This window comes from Crocuta crocuta, unplaced genomic scaffold (genome assembly GCF_008692635.1).
Source record: "Crocuta crocuta isolate KB4526 unplaced genomic scaffold, BGI_CrCroc_1.0 scaffold258, whole genome shotgun sequence".
In the NCBI taxonomy this organism is placed as follows: Eukaryota; Metazoa; Chordata; class Mammalia; order Carnivora; family Hyaenidae; genus Crocuta; species Crocuta crocuta.
Window position 1 is genome coordinate 5,203,924 of NW_027532842.1, and position 10,334 is coordinate 5,214,257.

Here is a 10,334-nt window from a genome sequence, read left to right on the forward strand (position 1 = left end):
CAAACAAATCCACATACAACATACACAACAGAGCAAAATAAAAGGTAAGGGCATGGACAGTGACCAAGGAGTTCAATTTCAGATGCAGGAAACGAGAAGCCCAGTGAGAAAAGCACACCCACAAGGCCCCTATAAAAGGATGTGTTTCGGGGCACCTGGGTGGCTCAGTCGGGTAAGCGCCTGACTTTGGCTCAGGTCATGATCTCATGGTCTGTGGGTTCGAGCCCCTCATCAGGCTCTGTGCTGACAGCTCAGAGCCTGGAACCTGCTTCGGATTCTGTCTCCCTCTCTCTCTGACCCTCCCCTGCTCACGCTGTCTCTCTCTCTGTCTCAGAAATAAATAAAACATTTAAAAAATAAATAAAAGGATGTGTTTCGTGCATTTGAAAAACAGCAAGGAAGGCACTGCACCTGGAGTGCATGTCAAGGGGAGGAGGCTGGTGGGAGCTGGCCTGGGCAGGGGGGACTCTCCCATGGGGCACTGTGGACTATTCTCCAAGTGGGAGTAGAAAGCCACCTTAGTATTTGAGCAGGAACATGATATGATCCGACTCAATCATAAAAGGACCAACCGGGCTACAGGCCAGGGGATGCGTGGTGGGGAAAGGGCGCTGTCTAGGAGACCAGTGCAGACTCAACCTGATCTGGACGGGAGCCTTAGTTGTGCACGCGATGGGAAGTGGCCCTATTCGGGACAATGCGTTTAACGTAGCACCCACAGGCCTTGCTCATGGGTCCTCCGTGGGGTGTGAGAGAGAGCAGTCAAGGACCGCTCCGAGAATCTGTGCCTCAGCACTGGATGAATGGTGGTACCATTTGTCAAGAAGTAGAGCATGTGCGGAAGTGAGATGTGTTCGATTTAATACACACACGGGACTTACGATGAGTTCATCACGTTCACAGGCAAGCGTATGAACGTAACGTTCTGTGCTACGGCATCTATGCCGCTGGAAAGGCGAATCGAATGAAAAAGCTTGTAAACTCACATAGCTGTCATGGTCCCTTTGCTCCGGGCGCCAGCGTTCCCGGAAGCCATCCATCTCTAGGATGAACTCGATCCGCGAAACGCCAGGCTCCTTTGCTTCTGCCCTGGCCAATCTCAAGGACGAATGCTCTCCTGGTCCATTATTTACACCGTACCTGCTTGGCACGACCCTGTGCCACCAGGAACGGATCGAAGAACAAAGGAAGAGATGAAGCAACAGCTGGGCAGCGGTGAGGGCACAAAAGGAGGGAACAGACAAAACAGGAGGGAGCCGCGGGCAATGCTCAGAACAAAAGGTACGTCAGGTAATTAACCGCAGACCAGGGAAGAAATCCAGCACCACGTGCGGCTCTGAGGCATGGAACTAATACTATAACTCGGGTTTTAATACGGAGGAAGCCTCAGTTAGATAGACAGAGGCCCTCAATTCATGGAAAAAGAGGCACGTACGTAAGACGATTCCAGGGACTGGTACGGACATTTCACATTGAGTCCCGAGTCAAAGACCAGACCGCTTAATCTCTTAAATTACGATTACCTCTCTAGTGTAATGCAATTGATCCTTCTGTTTAGAAATACAGTCCTGGAGGGGCGCCTGGGGGGCTCAGTCGGTTGAGCGTCCGACTTCGGCTCAGGTCATGATCTCACAGTTGTGGGTTTGAGCCCCGCGTCAAACTCCGAGCTGGGCATGGAGCCTGCTTAAGATTCTCTCCTTCTCTCACTCTCTCTCTCCCCACATCGGCCCCTCCCCAACTCCTGCACACGCACGTGCTCTGTCTCTCTCTCACACACACACACACACATCTCAGGTTCTAGTCACAGCTCTGATTTTTGACAAGCTATTTGGGTCTCTGAGGGTCTCGGTTTCCCACTCTGAAGGTGAAAGGCTCAGTGACCACCGGGGCGCCTCTGGCTGTAACTGTCCCTGGTGCTCTGGCGACCAGCCCACACGGCCCACCCCGCCCACATCAGCCCTGCTCACGGCACTGCATTCGGTGACAAGAAAGAGCCGCCACCTTCCACAAGAAGTAAGCTCTGCTTCCTGGAAGCGGGTCACTCTGGCCCTGCCACGCTGACCCCAGCCCCGTGGCTGGGAAGGCAGATGCTCTCCGAACGATCAAATCGCATCTCAGTGGGAAGTGAGGGCATTGCTCCGTAGACCCTTCCGGCCACCAGTCCCCGAATACCGTGGCTTTGTTTTCCGGGGGGCGTTAGGCACACCAACAGCCCTGTGGGGGTCGTCAGGCGGGCGGCCACCATCAAACAGCCCTCAAGTGTCCTGTCCTTCCTCGCGTTCCAAGCAGCGCCGCGCAGCCCACAGCGCGTGCACCTGCCCCGCGGGCGGCCGTCTGTCTGTGGGAGGCGTACCCCCACCCCCTGAGCCTGCTGATGTCATTTTCAGTTTCCAAAGTAGCCTATATTTTAGGCTTCCCAACATCCCCTCCAAATATAGCTAAAAAGACATCTGTACAGTCACTTTGGCCGAATGCGAGAAGAGAAAGAGTTACAGACAGAAAGTGCGTTTTATTTATAGCACGAGGAGCAGAAGGGCTGGGGTGGGAAGATTTACAGTCCTTTTCATTAATGTGTTTCCAGTCCTGCAAAAGAGAAGGTGCGGGCCGCCCAGAATCCCAGCATTTATTGGAAATGCTGCTACCCAAACGGACCCAAAATGATACCAAGCCTCCCTTCACGCCACGTTCACAGCTTTCCCTACCCCCTCCCAGGGTCTGCCCCACATCAACATGTGCGTCTACACGAACACATACACTCTTTTATACGAAACAGAATTATGATTTGCTCTTTTTAATGATGCATTCTTTTTTTTGTTCTTTTTTTAAAATAGATTATTGTCAAGTTGATTTCCATCTAACACCCAGTGCTCATCCCCACAAGTGCCCTCCTCCATGCCCATCACCCTCCTTCCCCTCCCCCCACCCCCATCAGCCCTCAGTTTGTTCTCAGCATTCAAGAGTCTCTCCCTTTCCCCCATTTCCCCTCCTCCTCCCCCACGGTCCTCCATTAAGTTCCTCCTAATCCTCCTATACGTGCAAACATACGGTATCTGTCCTTCTCTGTCTGACTTATTTTGCTCAGCATAACACCCTCAAGGTCCATCCGTGTTGCTACACATGGCCAGATCTCATTCATTCTCATTGCCATGGAGTATTCCATCGTATAGATGAACCTCATCTTCTTGCTCCATTCATTTAATGACGCATTCTGAGCATCTTCGCAGAGCCGTAACCACGACATGGCACTCTATTATATGGATACACAAAATTTGTTAAACTCGTTTCTTCCTGGTGTCCTAACAGTGGTAGAAGATGGGGTGGTTTTTTTTGTCTGACAAATAGATGACACTCTCTGAGGGAGACGGGGACAATCAGCCCTGCTTTATGTGGAAGAAAACTAAGGCTGAGTAGGTGAAGTGACTCGTCAGAAGTCCCGTGGCTGCGAAGTGGGGAGCAGGGCGCAGACTGTACAGACTCTCCGTGCATCCAGGCCTCCCTGCGTACTGCTGGCTCCTCACACTACCCACCGACCACGTGGAAACACGCATCTGACCTTGTCCTTTCGGCCGACCAGGGCCCAGCGTGAGCTGCAGCAGGAAAAACCTCAATCTTTGCAAAAACAGTCACCCTCCTTCAAATTTATGAGTAGCATGAAGCTAATAAGAGGGTTGTTTTTTTTTTTAATGTATAAGCTTGACAACATTATAAATCAGCCATTGTTTTTTTGGCTAATATTGTCCTAATGGCAGAGCTTCCAAGACAAAGGAGAAGGGGAGAACCCAGCTTACGCGATGGGAGCCCAGAGCTCCAGGATGGTAACAACAGAGCAGAACCGGGTACCTGGGTGGTGCTGGTGCCGCGGAGCCTGCTTAGGGTATTTGCTCTCCCTCTTCCCCTCCCCCACTGTGTGCAGGCGGGCGCTCGCATGCGCTCTCTCTCTCTCTCTCAAAATTAATAAATAAATTTTTACAGATTTTGAAGGAAAGAAGAGAGCAGAACTGGAACACCCTAGTAGGATCACGCATACGAGAGTGCTGATAGCAACAGCAGAGGAAAATGACCGAAGAGGTGGTCACGAAACCGGGGAAGAGCAAGAGCAAGCTCTGGGTCCAGAAGGAAGCCAAAGCCAGTTCTGGGAATTTCCCAAAGTGGAATTCCCGGGATGAGGTTAGCTCAGGCGACGGCCCAGGGGAAGAGGCTGCAGTGCGGCAGGGCACTTTGTCCCGCTCCTTACTACCGGGCTGGGCAGAACACGTCACCTTTACATAGCACGTTGCTTGCGGGGCGGATTGAAAATCTGTGCGTTGATTTAACACGATCTGCTATACCTGGGTATTAATCCTTTACTTTGTTTACAACTAATTTATTTCTCCAGCAAATATTTTCTGAGGGCCCACTCGGTGCCACACACTGCGAAGGATACTGAGAACACAAGGAGGGATGAGATACGGTCGGGGCGCCTGGGTGGCTCAGTCGGTTAAGCATCCGACTCTTGATTTTGGCTCAGATGATGATCTCACCATTCGTGAGTTAGAGCCCCACGTCGGGCTCCACGCTGACAGCGTGGAGCCTGCTTGGGATTCTCTCTCTCTCCCTCTCTCTGGCCTTCCCCTGCCCATGCTCATTCTCTCTCTCTCAAAATAAATAAACTTTAAAAAATTATTTTAAAGAATAAGATACAGCCTTCAGTTAAAATTCACTGGGAGGGGCAGGTGTATAAATGAAAACATGGGACAGTGAATGTGACTTCTGTGCAGAAACAGACAATGACGCAGGAGGAAAACTTCACAGGGGGAAGAGCACTGACCAAGCTCTGGAACACAAATGTGAATTCAATCATCAGAAGCTGAAAGGAGAGCATTTATACTAAGGGGGAAAACGCACACCAAACACTGTCTGTATATGCTCACTCGCCCTTGTTAGCACCATGGCTGATTTGAGAAGCTAGTAGTGATTGTGTTGTGAACCAGAGCACGTCAGAAGCCCACCCCTCATATTTCGTTTAACTTGTAAAAGCACTATGCTAATGGGGTCAGCCCCTTGGGCCATTTGGAGTCAGAAAACACCCTAACCCCTGCCACTTGCTGTAGAAACAACCAGCTGTCGGCACAATATGAAAAGTCTATTGCCTGTGCTGGAAAAACTCAAGGGTCTACGGTCCCTCCTCATGGTAAAGCAGTACATCCTGTGTCATGGCCGTACATTAATTTTTTTTTTTTTTTACTTTTTCTTTCTTTTTCCCCAGTTCTCATCGCTGATTCAAAGGCAGTACCATACCTGACCCAAGCTTCACAGTGCCTGGCTTAGTGTTTTCTGTCTTTGTGAAGGTCAGGATTAATCCTTACAAGAACCTGAACTAAAGCGCGATCATTCTCTTGAATAGCTTTTTCCAGTGACTCTTCCAGGTTATTGATTTTACCATCTCTTTCCTATTTCAGCTTAGCTATTTGCTATGGCATTTGGATTTTTTAATCTTAGATTTTGAGCCCTGGATCTCCACGATCTTATCATTGGGTTTTACGTTTGTCATGCTTCATAGAGCTCAGGTGGCGAGTGATATACAAACGTCTGTGACCATCTCCTCCCTCCCTGAGAGGAAATGAAGCCCCGGAAAATTCCTTGTCTGTAAATAGACACAATAGATATTATTACTAAGCCTGCAGACTTTAAGTCAATATTTCAGTAGACAGAGCGGATCATGGCAGAGAGGGGATGAAAGGCTGCCTGCTGGTCTAGCCGGTGGTGATGTTTCCAGAAACCATTTGCAGAAAAGAGAGCTTTACAGGAAGATCAAAATAGAAAAGGCCATACACCAGCACAGGCAGGGGACAGAAAAGTAAAGAGGAAAGGGTTTTGAATAACAACTCCATGAGATGGTATATGACATTGCAAACTATAACTGAAGGTACTAAAATCAAGCATCCCAACCGTGCTTTATTCCTCCAAGTGTTATTAAAATTCCTCGCATGTTTGCAGAAAGCCCATTATGTCTTTTTTTAATAATTTTTTTCATGTTTATTTATTTTGAGAGAGACAGACAGAGCATGAGCAGGGAAGGAGCAGAGAGGGAGGGAGACACAGAATCCAAGGCAGACTCCAGGCTCTGAGCTGTCAGCACAGAGCCCAACGTGGGGCTTGAACTCACCAACCATGAGATCATAACCTGAGCCGAAGTCCTATGCTTAACCCACTGAGCCACCCAGGCGCCCTAGAAGGCCCATTATTTCTATATTTGAGCCGTTCTTTTTGCAACACTCCAAGAGAATCATAGTATATCGTTCTGCATCTATCATCAGAAATTAAAATTCTTAGATGTGCAATTAGTTTCCTTCAACTATCAAATCAAGGAACCACGAGGGCTTTCCCAAAGCATTAAGAGATAGAAGGGTTTCCTCATTAAACAGTCTTTGAAAATAAGGCCAAGGTTATTTGGGGAGAGACAAGAGTTTAAGGTAATGGCTCAGTATACATAACATGTACATAGAGCTCATTAATAAGACGCTAATGGTATACACTGAGAATTTTTACTTTGCTATCCTACAGACCTAGTCACCAGTGGGTGAAAAAAATGGGGAAAAAAAATATCTTTCAACAAGATTAACACAAGCAGCAGGATCCTCAGAGCAGGCATCTCCACAGCCACCCATCCTGCCGCACCAGAACGCCAGAGAGCAGCGCCAACTTATTCTGGGGACCTGATCAAATGTTTCCACACCAGAGGCAGAGGGCACAAGAGATACCAGCCCCACGTGCGGAGACCAACAGCTGTGTGACCACAAAGCCAGCCTGCGTCCAGCGAGCCCACCCCACCTCGTGTGACAGCGCGTCTCCTGGAACGGACGGAGCCTGCTGACGACAGGCTCACCCTAGCAGGTGACACAGAAAGCAGGGCCGGGGAGGGAGGAGGCTGCAGGGGGAGGCAAGAGTGCGAACGAGTTCCGGGCACTCTGCTCGTGAGTGTTCGGGGCCCGAAACTAGCGAACTGCACCAGACTGCCACACAGGTAGGATGATATGGTCCTGCAGGTAACGAGGAATCCTTCTATGTGTTCGAAGGGGATTCAAAAAATCCAAAACTTTCATAAAGGGGTGGGGATTGAAAGGGATCTTCTTTCCTCCAGGAGCGACTCTCAAATCAAGGGTCCGGAAGACACTGCCCCTCTAGACATCCCTATCTCCTGGACGGCTGTCTCCGTGCCTGGAGGCAGTCTGAGGAAGCTCAGAAGGGTCTGGAAAAGAGGCTGAGATACTCTTCAGCACTAAAAAGAAATGGGCTACCAAGCCACGGAAAGACAGGGAGGAACCTTACATGCATATCACCAAGTGAAAGTCCCCACGCTGAAAAGCCTGCATACTATACGACTCCAAGCACATGGCATTCTGGAAAAGGTAAAACTGGAGAGAACTTAAAGATCGGTGGATGCCGGGGGTTTGGGAGAGGGAGGGACGAATGAGCAGCACACAGAGGAATGTTACAGCAGTAACGCTATTCTCTGTGATACCATAATGGTAGACACGTCACTACGTATTTGTCAAAACCCACAGAATGTACATCGCCAAGACAGAACCCTAATGTAACCTATGGACTTTGGCCAGTACGGATGTGTCACTGCTGGGTACCACTCTGGGGCAAGAGGTTGATGGTGGGGGAGCGTGCGGGGGAGGGGCAGCATCAAGGGACTCCATACTTTCAACCAATTTTGTTGTGAACTTGAAAAATAAAGTCGAGAGAGAGAGACAGAGAGAGAGAAAGAGAGAGAAGGGCGATCAGGGCCAGATCCAGAGCCCAGAGTACCCTGGAAAAGGTTACAGAGACATCTGGAAGAATGGAGACTGATGCTGGTTAATAGATGCGAGGCCAATTACAAACTGTGGAGCCAAAGGGTTCCTCGCCTTATTGATTTTTGAAAACTGCTGTAAGAGTGCTTCCTTCTTTCCAGTGAGTGGTATTGAGAGATGATGTAGGCTATGCCCGTCCACTCAAGCCATTCCACACCACGCCCTTTCGTGGCTCCCCCAGGCCGGAGACCCGGTCTTACACACCTAGCTTGCCCCACAGCTCCGGTGTGATGCCTTCCACCCAATATGTATTCAAATTATTCACAGAAGGAGAGACTCTGGGCTTCCTTGAAAGCCAATTTGGAACCTCCCGATGTAACACAGGCAGGAAGCTCTCCCTAAAGGCAAACATCCTCTTTGATTTTAATCCACTTTCTTGTAGGCCTTTTGGTTGCTTCCCTACTGTGGAATTTATTAAGAGCTGATCATTTTCCTCTTAATGCCCTTGTATAATCCTCCTCTAGATCAAAGAGTCCCCACTTTTTTTTATTTTTGAGAGAGAGAGAGAGTGTACAAGCAGGGGAGGGGCAGAGAGAGAGGGAGACACAGAATCCAAAGCAGGTTCCAGGCTCTGAGCTGTCAGCACAGAGCCCGATGCAAGGATTGAACTCATAAACTGTAAGATCATGGCTTGAGTCGAAGTCAGACGCATAACCGCCTGAGCCACCTGGGTGCTCCAAACCATCCCCATTTTCTAATCCCACGCTTATTTCCCTCGACCTCAATATGAGGCAAAGGTGACGGTGAAGACATCTCTTTTCTTACTCCTTCTACCTTCACTGGGTATTTGGAATACACACTTCTGATTTAGATGACATTTCGGTATTAACCATCACTAATTCTAACTGCATTTTCCAAAATCCATGTTTGGAAGAGTTTGGTTTTATAAATTTGCTTCCACATTCAGTGGATTTTAACACTTAATGAGTAAGGGTCTTCATGGGGCAGATGAAAGTCAACTAGCCCTCTCCCTCAAGCGTCCGGGCACAGGGTGCAAAGGAAGCAAAGCCGTGGGGCTCACGTGTCTCTCTGGCCTGAACCCAAAGGACACGGCTTCCCGCCTTCCCTGAAGGCCATGCATCATCAGTGCCTCCTTCCCGCACGGTCCCCTCAAGTCAATCAACTCCCCCAAATGAGGACTGAGCCTTCCCACATGTTTACAGTTCACAGGGGACCTTAGAGCTAAAAGAATGACAAGATGAGCCATGGCCTCTCCTCTACCCACCCCTTCTGCCTGATCATATCGGCCTTGTTGGGACCTCGGGGCTCCCCAAAGCTCCTTGGGAAGGAGAATAGTGCCTCCTTGCACAGGGACCCGTTCCTAACCCACCAGGGTGCAATCAGGCAAGTAAGACCCATAAGGAAGAGCCAGAATTGAGTCTGTAAGTGAAGAGTAAAGACATCGTGGATGGCGCACCAGAGGGTGTCCTGCAATTACCTGAGAATGTAGGGTTTCCAGAGAGTTCCGCATGAACATAACTAGGCCTCCCAATGAAGACAGATTTTGCCAAGTCCTAAGAGGAGAATAGTTAGCTTTGAAGAAGAGAAGAAGCCAGCAGCAGCCACTGTTTACAGACTCTACTTCCATAGGTCCTAACCGGAGAGGGGGTTTCCGGCCTTTGTTCAAAAGCAGAAAACTGCTCTGGTTATAGTAACCGCCAACCTTCGGGGCCGTTTGGCCACTGCGATCAGAGGGAAGCTCCCCTCACTCATTCTCTCATTTACTGAACAAATGTTTTCCGTGAGCTCTGCGAAGTCTTCCTTACACATCATCCTTGGCAAAAACTGGGTTTCCCATCTCACTGAGGCGAATGTGTCTGAAACACAGTCTAGAAACAAATTTATATCAGAATTCACAGACCTTCTTCCTTGATAGCTGAAGAAGGCCTCTCGAAAAGAATGCCCAGGTATTGTTTTCTCTGTAAATTACTCTTTAATTTATCTCACCAAAAGATACACACACACACACACACACACACACACACACACACACAGAGTCAGGATTATGGGACATCAATGACCCGCTAGAGCTATCCATTTCTGCAGCATAATTAGACTTAATGATAGAAGATTTTCTCTAGTGAAATTTTTCATTGATACTGAGAAGCTGAGCATGACCCTGGAGATATTTTTGATGGCTGTGAATTCGACCCAGTCATGGCGCTTTTAAGGGCCCCCACAGATCCCCACCACCTGGCAAATGTCCCTTCTCAACACGGCCAGCGCTTTGCCAGCAATCTGGCGGTGGTGGTGACAGGCTGAAGCCAATCAGGCAGGTGGCTCTGTCTGCGGCACAGCCTTCTGAGAGGCACGACTATCTGGCAGCCTGAACACACACCCTAAGTTACAGCCACTGCTCAGGGGAAGGCATGAGCCATACGAAGGCACTGGGAAAATATAACCATCTTACCTGGGAGACAGAACACGTTTCCTCGGAGGGCTGATGATACTGGCTCATCAACTTTTAACCCAGAAGGTGACCCCCTCTGACCTTCC